This window comes from Arachis ipaensis, chromosome B1 (assembly GCF_059453495.1).
Source record: "Arachis ipaensis isolate K30076 ecotype BB chromosome B1, ASM5945349v1, whole genome shotgun sequence".
Lineage (NCBI taxonomy): Eukaryota > Viridiplantae > Streptophyta > Magnoliopsida > Fabales > Fabaceae > Arachis > Arachis ipaensis.
This window is the reverse complement of record NC_142436.1, coordinates 122,826,086-122,847,750: the sequence shown is the minus strand read 5'-3', so window position 1 is coordinate 122,847,750 and position 21,665 is coordinate 122,826,086. Positions and strand designations below refer to the sequence as shown.

The 21,665-nt window shown below is 38.0% G+C and overlaps 1 pseudogene; it reads right to left on the bottom strand.

The window, feature by feature from the left end:
* Positions 1-4,390: 4,390 nt before the first annotated feature.
* The window catches only part of LOC148578207 (uncharacterized), a 35,683-nt pseudogene continuing 18,408 nt past the window's right edge, over positions 4,391-21,665 (bottom strand).

Here is a 21,665-nt window from a genome sequence, read left to right as displayed (position 1 = left end):
TTGTGGTTTTCAGATGCAGGACACGAGGCTTCTCGTTAAGGCATGCTGGAGACTTCTGGATTAGCGAAGATCCTTTGTTCTCGGAACTCTGTTTTGGTTTATATATTTTGCATAGATACTTTTATCTCCATTAAATAATACAAACTGTGATGACTCCTTCTAGAGGGAATTTTGGAGATTAGATTTCTGTATTTGTGTCCCTTTGGGTTTCCTTTGGGGTTTTCCTTATTTTATTATATGTATATATTGCTATGCTCGGACCGGTTATCTTCGCAGCCGAATTTTGAGTCTTGATATTCCCATTTTTGATACTCTTTATATATTTATGATCTTGCGCTAGCTTATCCTTTGCTCGTTACGTTATCAATCGGAGTGTTGCGCGTTCGAGTTACGGTTTTTGTTTACCCCCTTTTCTACAAAGGCTCCTAGTTATAATCAATTATTCATACTACTATACGTACTAAATTTTTATTTTAGAGGTCGTAATACCTTGTCATCTCTGAATTATGACTTAAGCATGAGACTCTGTATGGTAGGGTGTTACATATAGCCTCTAATCTGTGTTTTCTAGGGGCGAAATGGCGAAATCTGCCACGCTGGTTTTTCGTCACTGCGATGCATCCGCGTGGAGCACGTGTTCGTGTCGCTTATCTGTATGGCCACTATAGAAAATTATATATCATTTCGAAGCCCCAGACGTTATCTTTTCAACACAATGAAAACCGCCTCATTTGGACCAATGTAGCTCAAGTTATGACCGTTTTAGTGCGAGAGGGTCAGGCTGGACAACTTAGCAATTTCTTCAACTTATTGTATTCCTTCCACTTTTACATGCTTCCTTTCCATCCTCTAAGCCATTCCTACCCTATAAATCCTGAAATCACTTAAGACACATATCAAGGTATCGAATGGTAATAAGAGAGAACATAGCAAATTTAAAGCCCAAAGAAGCATGTTTTCAATTATAGCACAAAATCCGGAAGGAAAAAGTAAAACCATGCAAATAGTATGAATAAGTGGGTAAAGAGTTGATAAAAACCACTCAATTGAGCACAAGATAAACCATGAAATAGTGGTTTATTAGTGGGGCACTCAATAATTAGTAAAAGGTTCGAGAGAGATAAAGCATGTACCTAAATTAGTAAAAGTGAAATAGTTAATGATTCAGGTAATTAATTGACTCATAAATGATAACAGAATCTCATAGCTCTATAAAAAAAGCTTAATGATAAATTATTAATGATAAAAATCAGTGAAGTATTTGGTTGAAGTATTTCATCGAACATGTTGGACGTTTGTGAAATTAAAAAGAAATAAGAGAATTCAAAACTTAGTTTGAGAAGAGAATATAACAACCTTAAATTTTAATTCGATCTCTCAAAAAAATCCAAACCACTACCAAATCAAATAGCTACTTATTCATAATAAAGAACAAGAAGTTGTAGAGTTTGAAGCAGAACATTGTGTGGTGGTGGTTATGAGAAACTCACGGCAACGACAAAGGAGAGTAGTTCCATCGCAGAGTTTGAAGCAGAGCAAAGTCGCTTCTACAGGAACGCAAACAATGAAGGGAGGTGAACGGCAAAGAACGGTGAAGGAAGGCGAACGGCGAAGGAAAGCAAACGACAAAAAATGCAAAAACCTTTGTTACCTTCTCATCTCTTCTCTTCTCATCTTAACGGCATTAGGGTTCTGAGAAATAGAAAATAAGAAAAAGAGTGAAAGGGATAGATTGCAGGGTATGTTGTTACTTAGAAATTTAATTCTTAGTGATAGTCAAAAAAATATATAAATAAGTATAGTCACCATTCTATTTAACAATGACTATTTAAATAAGGCTCATAAAACAAGTATAGTTATTCATCTAATTGGTGTAGTGGATAACTAGAGTTAGCAGTCGTTTAATTTTTATTTTTTAATATTGAGTACAAAATTCTCGATTCAAATAGAAAAATAACAAAGTCATCAAAATACATCAACTCCGAATCATAACACTTTTTTTTCTAAATAGATATACATCACTAACATAAAGTCATTCACTATTCTACACTACAAGAAAGTTACTGAATACCGTCAGGTTGACTAGTGGATTTTCTAGATAAATCCAACAGTAATCATTTTACTGTCAGATTTAGCAGCGGACTAAATGTGCCTGTATAAACCTCGCCGGAAAATACTTACCAGTGGATTTTTAGAGTCTGACACTAATTTTTGTTGGATTTAGCAATAGAATATATAACACAATTCGTTGAAAGTTACCGTCGGATTAATCCGATGGTAATGTCGGCCCCATGTTATAAGTATCCGCGCCACTTTACTGTTGGATTAATCCGATGAAAAGTTTTTTTGAGATTTTCTTAAAAAAAAGGAATGGGCTGTTACCGTTGGTAAATTCCAACGGTAATACCGACGGAAGTATTTTTTTTGTTTTTTTAAATAGTTTTTTTCATCCATTTATAGTGTAACCTGATAACAAGCATAATTGAAACATCGCTTTAAACCTGAAGTGAAATATTAAGTGTACAACATAAAAAATTCGGAATGATGGTCATTGATATACATTACATTTTTCTCAAAGTTTGGTAAAGAATTATGCATATTATAGAACTATATTTACATTAACCCTATTCAGATTTATCATCTTCCTCTAGTTCACCATTCTCGTCTTCTGAGGTATTTTTCTGATCATCGAACTCGTCTTCTTCTTCTTCTTCCATGTCGACCTCGTCTTCTTCTTGAAGATCGTCATCATGTTGTGGTAGTGTGTCATCATGTAATCCAAGGTCAATGATATCATCATCCGTAACAGCCGAGCTAAGGGTAATCGGCTCACCAGTATCAACCACCATTTTCGAAGGAGTTGGGTCATCAATCTGGTAAGATTCCTGACCCTCTATCCTATCATCAGACTCAATTCGGCCTCTTGGATTAATCTTAACCACATCCACCCAACTAGACTTGCATGAACCTAGATAAGGCAAAAAGTACACCTGTCGTGCATTTTGAGGTAGAATAAAAATATCGTAGTGATATCGTAGTCTTTGTGCTTTCTTGTTCCTTGTCGTGAACTAGGATCATACCATTCACATTTAAACACGCACACCTTGTACGTAGTGCGACAGAAATATTCTAAATCAATTATGTTGTACAACACACCAAACCAATAAAAATGACCACAGCTTGAATCCCCACGAACCCAAACTCTGATGTTATCTATTTTCTTTCCTATCGACCATTGTAAGGTATGGAACTGATATCCATTAATATTGTACATTAGATAGCTAGTGTCCTCATTCATTGGATCCCAACTAAGTGCAACTAGTTTCGAATCTGTTGTGTCAGATAGATGCACACTTACGTATTCTCTGAACCAACATAGAAAGTTGTTTGATGAGGTATCATGATTTGCCTCTTGAAATAACCTATATGATAGAATAGGATAAAGAAGTTTTGATTAGATTAAGAAGTTATAATGTTATTGATTGCAATATTTACGAGGACTTAATAAACTCACATGAGGTATAGTAAAATATGGTTACAGTTAAGCAACATATGCAAATGTGTGGCATCAATTTTTTTCTGCTCTAACCAGTAGTCACTGCTTGAAGAAAAGATTGGGTATGTTCCACCCGACATGATTTTCCTTTCTTATTGTTCCTTGTAACCCTTGTTCTACGTGACTCAATATGAGGCTGAAAATAGAATGAGCGAAATGCGGATGTTTCTTTAGCTAGGAATGCTTCGCAGATGCTGCCCTCAATCCGAGCCCTGTTCTTCACAGTGCACTTGAATGAACCAATCATCCTCTCACATGGGTGCATCCACCGAAACTGGACCGACCCACATAGTAGTGCTTTGAACAGTAGGTGGACTGCTAAGTGTTCCATAACGTTAAAAAAAGATGGAGGGAATATCCTCTCTAACTTACAAAGTATGATAGGAATGTTCTTGTCCATGACTATCAGATCATTAGTGCTAAGTTTGGTAGCATATAACTCGCTAAAGAACTCACTTATTTCTGTTAGGGGTTTCATGTTAGTTGGAAGTTCTCTGAACGCGACCGGAAGCAAAAACTCCATGAAAACATGACAATCATGGCTCTTCAACCCAGCAAGCCTATCCTGTGATATGTTTGTACTCAAGTTAGAAGTATAACCATCAGGAAACCTCAATCCTATAATCCACCTACAAACATTTTGCCTCTGCTCCTTTGTTGGAGCAAACACCGCCTTTGGTTTAGCCCACCACCTGTTATCAAGTTTCCTTAAGTCCATATCTGGCCGCCTGCAAATGTCCGTCAAGTCTAACCGTGCCTTAATGTTATCCTTTGTTCGCTCATCATACTTTACTATGTGCATGATATGATCGAACACATTTTTCTCAATGTGCATCACATCAAGACAGTGTCGAACCAAGTTGTCTCTCCAATAAAGCAACTCTTAAAATATACTCTGTTTAGTCCAATTATGCTCCCTGCCATATCCGGAGGTCTCAAACCTACCCTGTTTTCAATGATCATTGGGATTCTGTTGACGCGATTCCAAACTTGCCTACCATTCAACTTTACGAGTGCCTCTTCATGTTCAGTTGTATTCTTTTTAAATGAGTCCTTGTTGTGCCTAAAAGGATGATCAAAGTCAAAGAATCTTCGATGGCAATCAAACCATGAATTCTTACAGCCATTCAGCAACCAAAATGGCTTCTTAACCTCTATACAAATGGGGCATGCCATTCTGCCCTGAGTGGACCAACCTAACAATATGCCGTATGCAGAAAAGTCGTTAATGGTCCACATCAACGCAGCCCGCAGTTGAAAGTTTGTCTTTATTAAAATATCATACGTTTCTACACCATCAATCCGTAACTCCTTTAACTCATCCACAAGGGCTACAAGAAGACATATATTTTGGCTTTTGGATTGCTGGGACCAGGTATGATGCAAGTTAGGAACGTGTATGGGTCCTTCTTACACATTTCGGGACTTATGTTATATGGTGTCACGACTACAGGCCAACAAAAGTACGCATTATCGAAATTGAAATTTGGTGCGAACCCGTCGGAGCACAAATCTAGTCTAACCTTTCTCAGATCGCTCGCAACTGTAGGATGCACCCGATCAAAATGCTTCTAGGCTTCTCTGTGTGATTGGTGCATCATGATTCCATCATCCCTCTTTTTGTTACTATGCCAGGTCATGTGAGGGGCTGAACTCATCGATGCATATAATTGTTTCAGCCTAGGGATCAAGGGCAAGTAGTGCACCCATTTCATCAGAACTTTCTTTAACCGGCGTTTACCAATCTGTTCTCTCTTGACTTGAAACCTCGGTGATTTATAGAATTTGTATTCAGTTAGGTCTACATCCCTCTTGTAATATAGCATACACCCATTCAAACAACAATCAATTTTAAACGAATTTAGACCCAATATCGAAACTAGCTTCTTTTGAGGAATGCCAGAGGTCCCGATAGGTACTAGGTCATTGCAAATAGTGACGGACCCAGAAAATTTATGTTGGGAGGAGGGGCAAAAATAATACACATTACTATCAAAATATATATTAATTTAAATTTAAAAATATAAAGTGCACATTAATTATTCGAATACAAAAAAAACCAAAAAATACATTAGCCGCTAACTTTCTTCGCTTCAAATCTTAAAGGTACTTCTCTTCATGTTTTCATATTTTGAAAATGTTGAATAATTATTTCATTATCAACTTGATTGAAGTCTCTCTTTATATATATATGTAACCAAACAATCATTCAACCACTCATCTCCCATTCGATTACGAAGTTAACTCTTTATAATATTCATAGCAGAAAATGTTCTCTCAACTGATGCTGTTGCCACAGGTAGAATCAAAGCTAATTTCAACAGAAGAAATACCAATGGATAAACAATATGCTTTTTTGTCTCAACTAACTTTTGAGATAGTTCACTGATTCCATTTATATTTGAGAATTGATCATCAAGACGCATATCCAATATAAAATTCTCAAGTTGACTATCAAGTGCCAAAATTTGAGTAGAAGAGAATTCATGTGGATAAAATTCAGCTAAACGAAGCAACTTCTCCTTATCAAATGCAAAAAACGAGTCACTTGGATTCAAACAAGATATACAAAGAAGTAGCTCGGTATTTACCTTTGTAAAATAATTGTTAAGCTCTTGAAGTTGTCTATCAATTACTTGATAAAATAATTCAACTTGAAAATGATGCAAGTTTGGGACTGACGTGGCGGAAATTGGCGAGTTAAGAAATTGTTATAAGAGATACGTTGCAAGTACAGTTCTTAACCAACCAAAAATCCGTTTATCAATTTAAAAAGGGTTGTCACAAAATTAAAATTAAAATACTGGGAGTATGAATCCCAGGTCGTCTCCCAACGAGTTGCAGAAAGGTGTGCTATTTTATTAATCAGATGTTTTCTAAAAATGGTTTGAGTTGATAAACAGGAAATTAAATTAGAGAAATTATGTAATTTTAATAAAAACCTTGACTGGGAGTAGATTAGTTGGAAGCCCTATTCTTGTTGGAGTACTCTCAAGATCAATTGATAATTGAAGGTTGTTCTGCTTAGTTACCCTTTACTAGGTAGAGGAAAGTCAAGCAAGTTGGAAAGTTATTTCTAGTCACAAGTCCTAATCCTCTCCCTTGGGAAGGACTAGTGTCAATAACTAGAGGGTGATCCAACAATAAACCCAATTATAATTTTTCTCTTGAGTAACCCAACTCAAGGGTTCCTTTCAATCATCTCCCAATCAATTTATGGAACTACTCGCTCATTATGAATGTAAATTTCACAAAATACGGAAGAGAAATACTGAAAGACATAATAAATAATAATCAAAAGGATCAATTAAAATAAAAATAATTCTTGTATAAATAAATTCTAGAAATAATCCAAGAGTAACTCTGAGTAAATAAAGAACATGAAAGAGTAAGTGACAAGTAAGGAAACAAACTAGAATAACGAAGTCTTGACGGAGGTAATAACTCTTCTCAATGTTCCAATCCAAAAAGCAATAAAATCAAATCCTAAGAACTATGAATGTGTAGAGAGAAAACCTAGAGGAGAGGTAAAATCAGATCTAAAACTAAAACTTGATGGAATGAATGTTGTCTCTGGTATCTGCATGTTCCCTGGCTCTAATATGCTTTTCTGGGCCGAAAACTGGGTCAAAACAGGGCCCAAAAATCGCCCCCAGCAAATTCTGCGGATCGCGCATGTCACGCGATCGCGTCATCCAGGCGTTCGCGTCATCCAGCGTTTTGCCTTGCCACGTGTGCGCGTCGTCCACGCCTTTGCGTCACTGGTGCAGTTTCCAATCCGCGCGGTCGCGTGAGCCATGCGTCCGCGTCACTGCAATTTCCTCTATGTCGCGCGGTCGCGTGAGCCATGCGCCCGCGTCACTTCTCGCTGGTCATCTCTTTAATTTCTTGTGTTCCTTCCATTTTTGCAAGCTTCTTTTCTAATCTCCAAGTCATTCATGCCCTATAAAGCCTGAAACACTTAACACACAGATCACGACATTGAATGGAACAAAGGAGAATTAAAATACAAAATTAAAAGTCTCTAGGAAGCAAGTTTTCAACCATAAAGTATTTTTAGGAAGGAATGATAAATGCATGCTTATTTAATGAATAAGTGGGTAAAGATTTGATAAAAACCACACAATTAAACACAATATAAACCATAAAATAGTGGTTTATCAACCTCCCCACTCTTATATATTAGCATGTCCTCATGCTTAGTTGAAGGAGATAAAATAGATGAGTAGGAACATGTAAAACTCATGCAATGCAATGCAACCTATATATGTGAATGCAACTATATGATTTTTGTCCACTTGGTTAAAAGTGAATAAGCTTCTTCAAGACAATCACAAATCAAATTCCACTAATTCAATTCTTATACAGTAAGAACAGATAAAGATGCAAGAAGGTAGCTCATGAAAGCAGGAAATATAGAATTTAAGCATTGAACCCTCACTGATGATGTATGTATGCTTTAATCTCTCTAGTGTGTAGGGTGATCACTCTATCCTTCTCTAATCATGCTTTCTAATTTTTGTTCTTCACCTAACCAATCAACAACATTTAATATACCAATGCAAACATCATGAGGTCTTTTCAAGGTTGTAATGGGGCCAAGGTAAGGGTAAGGATACACATATGGTTAAGTAAGCTTTATAAATTGAATCTTTAATTAACCTAAGCTTTAACCCACACATATGTACATTCTATATAACTTAAATTTCATACCTAGCTACCCAAAATTTCTCTTTCACATTCCTTACTCATGTATCAACTTTCATTTTAATTTTATCATACATGCATTGATCTTGGAATTCTTAACTTAACATTGGGGTAATTTTGTCCCCTTATTTAATTATTGAATATTTTTGGATTTTTTTTAAAAGAAAATAAAAATAAACATAGCTTATCAATGCACAAAGATGCTTAATTCTTATAGTTTCACATGAGCAGGTACCCAAATTCCCATTATATCATCATGACACATTCCCTTGTTATCTTTTGTTCCCACAATTTTCCATACTTAATTAACACACAATTCTACCTTAAGCTAACTAAAGATTCAATTGGGATATAAAATTATTTTTTCGCTTAAGACTAGTAATGTGATAAAATAAAGAACAATTGGGATTTAAAAGCTCAAAGTGGCTAACAAAGGTAATTGCAAGGGTAGGCTTAATTTGGATAAGTGAGATAAACAAATAATGGCCTCAATCATATGCAAGCATATAAATATATTGAACATTGGACATATAGGATGAAACAAAATATAAATTACAATCATAGAGAAGTAAACACACAAGAACAGAATAATTATGGTTAAATAATGTAACCATGTATAAAGGCTCAAAGTCTCACAGGTTGTGTGTTCCTTAGCTCAAAAACCATGTTCCAAATATAACTTCAAGCAAATTTAACACAAAAGTTTAAATTAAAATTAGTGAATTTTGTTCTAAAAAATAGGGTCTTAGAAGAAACTTATTGTCTTTTCAATCAAGTAGAACATGCATGCAACTAATCTATTACTATACAATTTATCCTATTCTACAAAAGAAAAATTAACTAAATATCCTATTTTATTAGTGTTAGGGAAGAGAAATTACCTCCGGAAGTCAGGTACTGACCGACCTCCCCACACTTAAGGCTTTGCACCGTCCTCGGTGCCATCTGTCAGGAACAAGGGTGGGCTGGTAGTAGTATCTCCACAGTCGGGACCGTCATGGCTCCCTGTGCTAGTAAAGGAAGTGGAGTCCGGGGTATCTGAGTCTCTGTATTTTCCCTTAAGTAGCTCATTGAGGTGTGTGAATCGGCGCTTGTTATGGCGCACTCTTAGCTTTGTTTTGTGTTCCTGCCGATCCAACCTTTCAAGTATCTGATGGAGCAGTTGAGTGGTTGTAGGTGCTTGTGATGTTGAAGGAGGAATCTCTTCAGCCGGTTCAGTAGGCTGGCCGGTAGTGGCTGCTGGAGGTCTGATGTATTTCCCGTTAGGGACATACTGATCAACCCGTGGAAGCATGGCTTTGGTGTCCCCAGCTCTGTAGGAGACTCCGACGGCTGAGACGAGATCTGAAACCAAGGCAGGAAAAGGTAAGTTGCCCGCAATTTGTACGTGTCCCAGAGCATTATGGATGTGTCTTGGTAGGTTCAGAGGCTGGTCTGTAAGGATGCACCATAGTAGAACGGTCATGTCTGCTGTGAAGGAAGACTCGTGAGTGCTTGGAAAGGTGTAATGGGACATAATCTGTGCCCATACTCGAGCCTCCAAGGTAAGTGCAGAAGCCGATATTCCCTTAGGACGGGAACGATGGTATCCGTAAATCCATCTGCTGCCAGGTAGTGCGATAACTTTGAGAACAGTGTCCCAGTCAAATTGGTACATCTGGCGCTTGAGTGCAGCTTCTTGAAATGCGTCCGGTCCTTCTGGAATAGGGGGAAGATCTAGAGCTCGTTGAATGGCCTCTTCTGTAATGGGGACTTGCTTCTGTTGGACAAAGACAGACTGCAGGGTTGGCAGGTGAAAATTGGAGTAGAACTCTACTACCCAAGAAAGATTAACCTGCTGTGGCTGTCTCTGGAGGAAACTCCATTGTCTTCGTGTAATTTGTGGCTCAACAAATTCAGCAATATGGTTTGGGAGGAGAAGAAGGTGTTCATTGTTGTAACTCCTTTATGCCAGGATGGAGAACATCTGCTCACAGTAGCGATTGGTAAATCACGCAGTGTCCTTTGCTGGAAAGGCTTTTTCATTATCATCAACCTTTTATAATCCTCTTAATCCTTTTTGTTGAGGGTTTAACTGCAGTTGAAGAAGGCTCTGCCACTAATGCTCGTTTTGTTCCACTCCTTGCTGTTGATTTGGGAGCAGCTTTCTCCTTGTCTTTCTTGGTGGCCATCCTGAAAGGGAGAAAAGAGAAAGTATGTCAAAATGTCAAGGGGTAGAGCAAGGAAGTGGATGGTATGGGTGGTAAGCAATGCACTTTAAAGATGAATGAAGTTAACACATGGTCATGACTGCATGTGAAAAATTATCATGAGGAATATAGTAAGTGCATAGGGTGACAATTAAATGCAAGGTGTTTATTGGCATGCAGGCAAAGGCATGAGTAGCATAGATCAAGCATTCAATGTCCATGTTAAATTACCACAGAATTCAAACTAACAACCTGTTTGGAATAGCAATTACATTAAATTAATAAAATATAAAAAAGGATTTTGTGAAAAGCAGGCATTTAGAGTAAAAAGAAATCCAAAAATAGTGCACAATGCCATACGGGCGTTTTCACAAACACATAGCATGCATGGTAGGTAAGCTATTGAAAATAATAAGTGGAACATGCAAGCAACCCCTTTAAATATTAACATAAAATTGCCAAACAAGTTCTTAATAATCCACAAGCAAACCATAGGGAATAATAATGACCCTAATAAATATCTAACACCAATTAAAAGAAAAAGAAAGAAAAAGAAAAATATAGATAATACAAGTAAAAAGAAAAAGGAAAGAAGAAGAGGACATAAATTAAGAAGAAGAATAGAAAAGTAAAGAGGGAAGAAGAAAAGAAAAACCTTGTTAATGGTGATGAGAGAGAGAATAGAAAGTGAGAAAGAAGGAAGAAGGAAGAGAGGGAAAGAAAATAATGACGGGGAAAAGAAAAAGTAGGATTTGGGGAAGGGAAAGATAAGATATTTGGCAAATTAGGATAAGCTGTGCGGCGCAGGCGACGCGGACGCGTGGAGGACGCGTTCGCGCGACTTGCGCTTAAATGAATTGACGCGGTCGCGTTGGTCACGCAGACGCGTGACTCGTTTTGTGCTACTGGCGTGAGGGCAGCCTCGCGCTCGCATAACTCTCTGTTCAAAATTTATTTTTGCCAAAATCCAAGGTGACGCGGTCGCGTGATCGACGCAATTGCGTGAGTGGCCACTATAGGGATATAACGCGGACGCGTGAGCCATGCATCCGTGTGGTAAGGTTTGTGTGTTCAGCACCAGTCCAGCACCACTCTAGCACAACTTTCGGTCGTGCACCCTTTCTTACGTCGATTTCCAGGTCACGCGGCTGCGTGAGTGACGCAGACGCATGGGAGGCATGTTTCCCATGTGACGCAAACGCGTCAGCGACGCGGTCGGTGGGATGATTTGTGCCAAAGGCACGCCTCTAGCCACGCTCCCGCATAACTCTCTGTTCGATTAATTATTCTCTCTGAGCCACATGCGACGCGGACGCGTCGGCGACGCTGTCGCGTCGTGGCTCTCCCTCTTTTTTTTTAAAATAAAAGTAAAAATATACAAATGCAGATGCAAACTAAATGTTCTAATAAAGAGAAGAGTTATTGGAAAAAGAAAACTAAGAATAAAGAAAGGAATGATCATACCATGGTGGGTTGTCTCCCACCTAATACTTTGCTTTAACGTCCGTAAGTTGGATGCTCCACTAGCTCAGTCTTCTGCTGTGAGTGGATCCTCCAAGGGGAAGATATCTAACTCCTTGTTTTTTTTCACCTTCTCACCATGATATAGCTTCAAATGATGGCCATTAACTTTGATGAGTTCAGAGCTTGAAGGATGACTTAGGTGAAAAACTCCGTACGGCTCAGCCTTCTCTACTCTATATGGACCTTCCCATCTTGATCTCAACTTACCTGGCATGAGCCTCAGTCTAGATTTGTAAAGGAGGACTAAGTCCCCAGGTTGGTACTCTTTCCTCTTGATGTGCTAATCATGTACATCCTTCATCTTTTCCTTGTACAGCCTTAAGTTCTCATAAGCTTCCAGGCGAAGGCTTTCCAATTCTTGCAGTTGCAACTTCCTTTCAGCTCCGGCTTTCTCAAATCCTATGTTGCACTCCTTTACTGCCCAAAAGGCTTTGTGCTCTACTTCAACTAGGAGATGACAGGCTTTTCCATAAACTAAGCGGAAGGGACTCATCCCAATGGGTGTCTTGTATGCTGTTCTGTATGCCCAAAGTGCATCTTGCAGTCTGGTGCTCCAGTCTCTTCTATGAGGTTTGACTATCTTCTACAAAATACACTTTATCTCTCTGTTAGACACCTCGGCTTGCCCATTAGTCTGAGGATGGTAGGCTGTTGCTACTTTATGAATTATCCCATGCTTCTTCAGTAATCCTGTTAGTCTCCTGTTACAAAAATGGGTGCCTTGATCGCTCACGATTGCTCGTGGCGATCCAAAGCGACAAATGATGTGGTTTCTCACAAAGGAAACAACAGTGTTAGCATCATCAGTGTGGGTAGGAATTGCTTCCACCCATTTGGAAACATAATCTACAGCTAACAATATATAAAAATAACCATTAGAATTTAGAAATGGACCCATGAAGTCAATGCCCCAAACATAAAAAGTTTCACAAAAAAGCATAATTTGTTGAGGCATCTCATCCTTCCTGGATATATTACCAAATTTTTGGCATGGGAAAGAGGATTTACAAAATTCAGCAGCGTCTCTAAAAAGAGTAGGCCACCAGAATCCACAGTCTAAGATTTTTCTAGCTGTTCTTTGAGGGCCAAAATGTCCTCCACTCTCAGATGAGTGACACGCCTCTAAGATGGACTGAATTTCTGATTGAGGTACACACCTTCTAATTACCTGGTCAGCGCCACATCTCCATAAATATGGGTCATCCCATATATAATATTTAGACTCGCTTTTCAGCTTGTCTCTTTGATGCTTAGTAAAGTTTGGAGGAAAAGTGCGGCTAACTAGATAATTAGCTACAGGTGCATACCAAGGGACTACCTCAGATACTTCTTACAGTTTATCAAAAGGGAAATTATCAGCTATAGGAGTGGAGTCATCCTTAATGTGCTCAAGGCGACTCAAGTGGTCTGCCACTAAATTCTGGTTTCCACTCCTATCCTTTATTTCTAAATCAAATTCTTGTAGTAGCAGTATCCAACATATAAGCCTTGGTTTGGATTCCTTTTTAGCTAATAAATACTTTAGAGCTGCGTGGTCTGAATACACTACTACTTTAGCACCAAGTAAATAGGCTCGGAATTTATTCAGAGCAAAAACAATAGCAAGAAGCTCTTTCTCAGTAGTAGTGTAATTAGACTGAGCAGTGTCTAAAGTTTTAGACGCATAAGCAATTACAAAGGGGTCCTTACCTGCACGCTGAGCCAGCGCTGCTCCTACTGCATAGTTGGAGGCGTCGCACATAATTTCGAATGGCTGGCTCCAATCAAGTCCTCTCACAATTGGAGCTTGAGTCAGGGCAGTTTTCAGTTTATCAAACGCTTGTTTTCAATCCTCACTGAACTCGAACTCAATATCTTTCTGTAGTAATCTGGTTAAGGGAAGTGCTACCTTACTAAAGTCCTTAATGAACCTCCGGTAAAAAACTGCATGGCCAAGGAACGAACGGACTTCCCTCATAGAGGAGGGGTAAGACAAACTAGAAATAACATCCACCTTTGCTGGATATACAGAAATGCCAGCATTAGATACAACATGTCCTAGTATAATCCCTTGTTTAACCATAAAGTGACATTTTTCAAAATTTAATACAAGGTTTGTACTGACACATCTATCTAATATTATAGATAAGCTATCTAAGCAAAGACTAAAAGAATCACCATAAACGCTAAAATCATCCATAAAAACCTCCATACAGTCCTCAATAAGATCAAAGAAAAGACTCATCATGCACCTTTGGAAAGTAGCTGGTGCATTGCACAAGCCAAAGGGCATTCTCTTGTAAGCATAAGTCCCAAAAGGACATGTAAAAGTAGTCTTTTCCTGATCTTCAGGAGCTATATGAATTTGGAAATAACCCGTGTAACCATCTAAAAAGCAATAATGCGATTTACCTGACAGGCGATCCAGCATTTGATCAATGAATGGAAGAGGATAGTGATCCTTACGAGTGGTCTGGTTTAGGCGCCTGTAATCAATGCAGATCCTCCAGGCGCTCTGTACTCTGGTTGCTATGAGCTCTCCATGCTCATTCTTCACTGTAGTGACTCCAGACTTCTTGGGCACCACTTGTACTGGGCTTACCCATTCACTGTCTGAGATGGGATAGATGATATCTGCCTCTAGTAGTCTGGTCACTTCCTTTTTGACAATCTCTAAGATAGTGGGATTCAGTCTTCTCTTGGGTTGACGAACAGGCCTAGCTCCCTCTTCTAAAAATATTCTGTGCTCACAAACTTGAGGGTTGATGCCTACTATGTCTGCCAAACTCCACCCAATTGCCTTCTTGTGCCTCCTTAGCACACGAAGTAACTGCTCTTCTTGTTGAGAAGTGAGTTCCCGTGCAATGATAACTGGAAACTTCTGCTTGTCCTCAAGGTAAGCATATTTGAGGTGTGGAGGGACGGATTTTAATTCTAACTTCGGCTCATGGCTAGGCTCTGGATTGTTTGGAGTTGGTGACAATGGTAAAGTACTTTCGTTGTCCTCAGAAAGTGTCCCCACACTTGGACCTTGTCCTATGTACTTCTCTTCTAACTCCTCCTGGTGAATTTCAGCTACGGTTTCATCTATGATGTCACACTGGAGGATAGAATGATCTTCTGGAGGGTGCTTCATAACTCCATTCAGATTGAAGCTTACCACTCGGCCGTCAATTTCAAAAGAGTATGTTCCTGAAAAAGCATCCAATTTGAACTTCAAGGTCTTCAGGAATGGTCTTCCGAGTAGGATTGATGATGGCTTCTCTGAGTCATTTTGGGGCATCTCCAGGATATAAAAATCAATGGGGGAATGTGAGCCCCTTAATGCCCACTAATACATCTTCAGCAACTCCAGCCACTGTAATAATGCTTTTATCTGCTAACACAAAACGAGCTGCCGACCTTTTTAAGGGAGGGAGCCTCAAAATATCATATATAGACAAAGGCATTATACTCACACATGCTCCTAAATCACACATGCAGTCAGAAAATACTACACCACCAATAGTACAATTAACCATACATGGACCTGGATCACTACACTTTTCAGATATACCTTCCATTAAAGCAGATATAGAACTACCTAAAGGAATAGTTTCTAATTCATTAATTTTGTCTTTATGTATGCATAAATCTTTTAGAAACTTTGCGTATTTAGGTACCTGTTAAATAACATCAAAAAGGGGAACAGTTACCTCAACCTTTTTGAATATTTCTACCATTTTGGGATCAGGTTCCAACTGCTTCCTGGGCTTCCTTGCAAGTTGTGGAAATGGAATAGGAATGGCATTTTCTACAGTGTCTGCGCCCTTTGATGCTTCTTCCTGTGATTGAGCTTCTTCTTCTTTAGCCATGTCCTGTATGTCCTCTTCCTCCTCAATATCTTCTATTTTCACTACCTCTTCAGCTGAGGCGTGTTCTGGTGGGCTTGGCTCCTCCTGATTCCTCTCTTGCAATGTGGTTCCAGACCTTAGGGTAATGGCATTGATGCCACCCTTTGGATTGGGTAAGGGTTGAGAAAGAATTCCACTGGAGCTTGCCTGTTGAGTGTTTGAAGTATTGGGTGGTGCCAGCTGAGAGATGAGAGCTTGTATAGTGGACGCTAGGCCATTAAGTGAACTTCCCATGTTCCTTTGTCCTTGTGCAATGGATTGAAGAGTATCGTCACTCGGAGAGGAATTAGATTGAGTGATCTGTAAAACTTGTTGTTGGTTGTATTGTGGTCCTTGGGACTGCCTCAGGTGAGGTGCTCTGTAAGGCTAGTTCTGGTTCTACTGCCTGTTGTTGTTATTATTCCACCTCTGATATCCTTGATTGTCTCTGCCTCCTCTGTTATTATTGTCCCTTCAATTCTGGTTAGAATTGTCCTTCCAATTCTGGTTAGAGTTGTCCTGCCATCCATGGCTGTAACTGCCACCTTGATTGTACCCTTTGTTGGGGCGGTCATAGAAGTTATGAGTGGCTGCCACAGTGTTGTCTTCCTGCTGGAGCTGCGGACATTCATCAGTATAATGGATGTAATCGGTACAGATCCCACACACTCTCTGTGGGACTAACTGTTGGCTTTACTGTACTTGTTGTTGACTCAACTGCATCTGCTTCAGTAAGTTGGTCATTTCACATATACTCTGAGCCAGAGCAGTAGTTTCTTTGCTAGAAGATACCTCTGTAACAGCCTTTGAGCGGCTTTGTTTCTGCCTGTGATTTCTTGTAGACTCAGCCAAGTCGCTGATCAATTGTCATGCCTCATCAGTGGTCTTGTACTTTTTCATAGACCCATTGCTAGCACTTTCTAATGAGGTCTTATCTTGGGGCCTCATGCCCTGTGTGACGTAGCCGAGCAACACTATCTTGTCAATCATATGGTGGGGGCATGCTTCCAGAAGGTTGTTGAAGTGCTCCCAGTATTCATAGAGAGTCTCGGATTCGTCCTGAACAATCATGAAAATGTCTTTCCTCAGTTTATCAGTAACTTTAGCTTGGAAGAATTTTTCCAAAAATTCTCTTCTAAGCATATCCCAGTCAGAAACGCTTGCTGCAGGTTGAGTGTAGTACCACTCTCTTGCTTTTCCCTCAAGAGAGAACGGGAAAGCTTTCAATAGAATAGAAGTTTCATCTGCACCATCGCGCCTGACAGTAGAACATGTTGCTTGGAAATCCCTTAGGTGCTTGATAGGCTCTTGAGCAGGTAAGCCATGAAACTTAGGCATCAAGTTGAGCAGTGCAGTCTTTATTTCAAAGTCTGTAGCCATTGCTGGGTGATGCATTTGAAACGGTTGCATAGTAAAATCAGGGGCTCCAGCCTCCTGGATAGTAATTCTCCTAGGTGCTGCCATGTCACCTACACGTAAATCAACCGAATCAGCAGAAAGGGAGCTTGTTTCTTCCTCAAGTGATGTTTCAGATTCGCCCTCAGAGAGGACTAACCGACGCCGAGCTTGCCTTATTCGTGAGATAGTTCTTTCAATCTCAGGATCAAATATTGGCAAACTTGGATCAGGAAGTGAACGCGTCATTTAACGAAAGAAACATGTAGCTCATAGTAGCAAAAATAAAATGAAATGCAAATAAATAAATTCCAATCAATAACTTAGCACTCTATTGCAACTTCCCGGCAACGGCGCCAAAAATTGACCTGGCAGAAATTGGCGAGTTAAGAAATTGTTATAAGAGATACGTTGCAAGTACAGTTCTTAACCAACCGAAAATCCGTTTATCAATTTAAAAAGGGTTGTCACAAAATTAAAATTAAAATACTGGGAGTATGAATCCCAGGTCGTCTCCCAACGAGTTGCAGAAAGGTGTGCTATTTTATTAATCAGATGTTTTCTAAAAATGGTTTGAGTTGATAAACAAGAAATTAAATTAGAGAAATTATGTAATTTTAATAAAAACCTTGACTGGGAGTAGATTAGTTGGAAGCCCTATTCTTGTTGGAGTACTCTCAAGATCAATTGATAATTGAAGGTTGTTCTGCTTAGTTACCCTTTACTAGGTAGAGGAAAGTCAAGCAAGTTGGAAAGTTATTTCTAGTCACAAGTCCTAATCCTCTCCCTTGGGAAGGACTAGTGTCAATAACTAGAGGGCGATCCAACAATAAACCCAATTATAATTTTTCTCTTGAGTAACCCAACTCAAGGGTTCCTTTCAATCATCTCCCAATCAATTTATGGAACTACTCGCTCATTATGAATGTAAATTTCACAAAATACGGAAGAGAAATACTGAAAGACATAATAAATAATAATCAAAAGGATCAATTAAAATAAAAATAATTCTTGTATAAATAAATTCTAGAAATAATCCAAGAGTAACTCTGAGTAAATAAGGAACATGAAAGATTAAGTGACAAGTAAGGAAACAAACTAGAATGACGAAGTCTTGACGGAGGTAATAACTCTTCTCAATGTTCCAATCCAAAAAGCAATAAAATCAAATCCTAAGAACTATGAATGTGTAGAGAGAAAACCTAGAGGAGAGGTAAAATTAGATTTAAAACTAAAACTTGATGGAATGAATGTTGTCTCTGGTATCTGCATGTTCCCTGGCTCTAATATGCTTTTCTGGGTCGAAAAATGGGTCAAAACAGGGCCCAAAAATCACCCCCAGCAAATTCTGCAGATTCTGCAGATCGCGCATATCACGCGATCGCGTCATCCAGTGCTTTGCCTTGCCACGTGTGCGCGTCGTCCACGCCTTCGCGTCACTGGTGCAGTTTCCAATCCGCGCGGTCGCGTGAGCCATGCGTCCGCGTCACTGCGATTTCCTCTATGTCGCGCGGTCGCGTGAGCCATGCGCCCGCGTCACTTCTTGCTGGTCATCTCCTTAATTTCTTGTGTTCCTTCCATTTTTGCAAGCTTCTTTTCTAATCTCCAAGTCATTCATGCCCTATAAAGCCTGAAACACTTAACACACAGATCACGCCATCGAATGGAACAAAGGAGAATTAAAATACAAAATTAAAAGTCTCTAGGAAGCAAGTTTTCAACCATAAAGTATTTTTAGGAAGGAATGATAAATGCATGCTTATTTAATGAATAAGTGAGTAAAGATTTGATAAAACCACACAATTAAACACAATATAAACCATAAAATAGTGGTTTATCAGAGACCTTTTGGATTTTGCGCATTGATCTTCCTTGTGTTACAAATATGTCATTCATATTTGGAACAAGAATATTGTGACTATCACAAAATAGTGAAACTTCATTGAGCAAAGAGGACCAACCATCGTCTCTTATACTTTGCAATCGTTGCTTGGACACTTTAACCAATGTCATAGAATTTATAATGTCTTGATCACTTCCTTTTAGAGCTTGAGACAACTCATTAGTAACTCCTAATATACTTTTCATCTAATAAATTGAATACAAATTCAAAAGATTGAATATGATTCAATAATTGACATGCTTCAGCTCTTTGTTCAGGATTATTTCTATCTTCCTCAATGACTTCAAGAACTTCTACCACAGAAGAAAAAATAGAAATCAAGCTAAGTATTGTACCATAATGTGAGCCCCATCGAGTATCACCTGCCCTTTTCAATGTTGTTTCTTGATTTAAGCCACGACCACTAGAAACATCTCCATTTTGTAATGCAACAATTGTCTTTTGCATTTGGCTTTCACGAAGCATATCTTTACGTTTACAAAAAGCTCCAACAATATTACACAAACTAGCAAACAAATTAGAAAGTAGTGCAATTTTGACCTGTTTCTTTGCAACAACCACAAGTGCTAATTGAAGTTGGTGAGCAAAACAATGAACATAAAAAGCACAAGTATTTTTTTTTAAGATCAAACTTTTTAAGCCATTAAATTCTCCCTGCATATTAGTAGCTCCATCGTAACCTTGTCCATGTATTCTTGCTAAACTTAAATTATGTTTTGCTAATAAAGATTCCAAAGCTACTTTTAACGACAACGTATTTGTGCTAGAAACATGGACAAGTCCAAGAAATTGCTCCATTACAATCCCTTCTTTGTTCACATACCGCAAACAAACAGCCATTTGCTCTTTAATAGAAACGTCTCAAGCTTCATCAACTAAAACAGCAAATAAATCATCTCCAAGATCATCAATAATAACTTTAGTAGTTTCACTTGCAGCAGCTCTAACAATATCTTTTTGAATTTTAGGTGCTACTAGCTTAAGGTTTCCACGAGCATTTTTGAAAACACGATCAATCTCTGTATTATGTTGAGCAAGAAAGTCAAGAAGCTCCAAAAAATTACCTTGATTATTTGAATTGTGCGATTCATCATCACCACGAAAGGCTAATCCTTGTCGCAATAAGAACCTAATGCACTCAAATACTCAATTGTTGCTGTTAAGTGAGTTCGGTAATCTCTTTTAGCTTGGTCTGAATGCTTTTGAAAAACAACTTCAATATGTTGCTTTTGCTTCATGAGTGATTTGCATTTTCTTCGAGCTTGATTATGAGTACTATCATGATTTCCAACATGTGTTTGTAATCGCTCTTTCTTTTTCTAATTTGAAAAGTCCTCTTTTACAAAAGCATCACCACTCGCACCATCAGGTTTCATAAGATAGCAATAGAGACAAAAGATAGCATCTTTTGAAATACTATATTCCGACCAATTGTCAAATTCATCAAACCAATCAGCATTAAATCTACGGAGAGAAGTTTCAAAATATGTTTGTGGAAAATCATGTTCTCTTGGTTGACAAGGACCTTTTTGCAAATAAACTCATCTAACTTCATCTCTATCATTTGGATCATAATTTGAAATTTTGGGTCGCTGTCCAAGATCAGCTACCAGACTTTCCACACTGAATTCTAAGAACTTTTTTTTATTAGAAGACTAATGGAGTGACTTCGGATTCTAGTGGTAGCTTTCTTTTGAAATATTTTTTCATTACTATTTCTAAAAATTATATATATATATATATATATATATATATATATTCTAAATTAGTAAATTGATCAATTCACTTTAAAAATTTATATGCAATATAATTACATATAATAGAATAGAGTGAAAGATAAACAAATAAATAATAAGGATACTAAATTGAGAATAAAATAAAATATATAAATTCATGAAGAGAATAAAAAAAGATTAATACCTAAACTATAATTATTTGAATTAAAATTTGCAATTGAAAATATCAAAAAGAGAAACAATGAAATTGAAAGATACATATATTCATAGAGAGCTATATAAAACAAAATAGAGAAGGTTGAAAAAGTATAGAAAAAGAAGGTTGAAAATATGAAATTCAGAAAAGGGTTTAAAAGGATAAATGAGTGACGGTTGGAATTTGAAAACAGAAGAAGACTAAATTAAATTAGGTTAACAAATAGTCAAAATCATAAAATTTAAAATGGGGGCATATTATATATATATATATATATATATATATATATATATATATATATATATATATATATATATATATATATATATATATATATATATATATATTTGGTTTAAAAATATGAAATGAGACTGGGGACAAGTGTCCCCCATTCATAAGCATAGGTCTGTGCCTGGTTGCAAAGGGTGGCCCACATAACAAAAGACTCTTACGTATAATTTGACTCCGACTTAATAGTCATCATTCTAATATATGTAGACAACTCCAAATGAATACAATTCTCATACAATGATCTCAGCAGATTCTAATAGATGATAAAATATCGTTGCCTCTGGATTAGGCTCTTGTTCAGTCTCTTCGGATTCTGT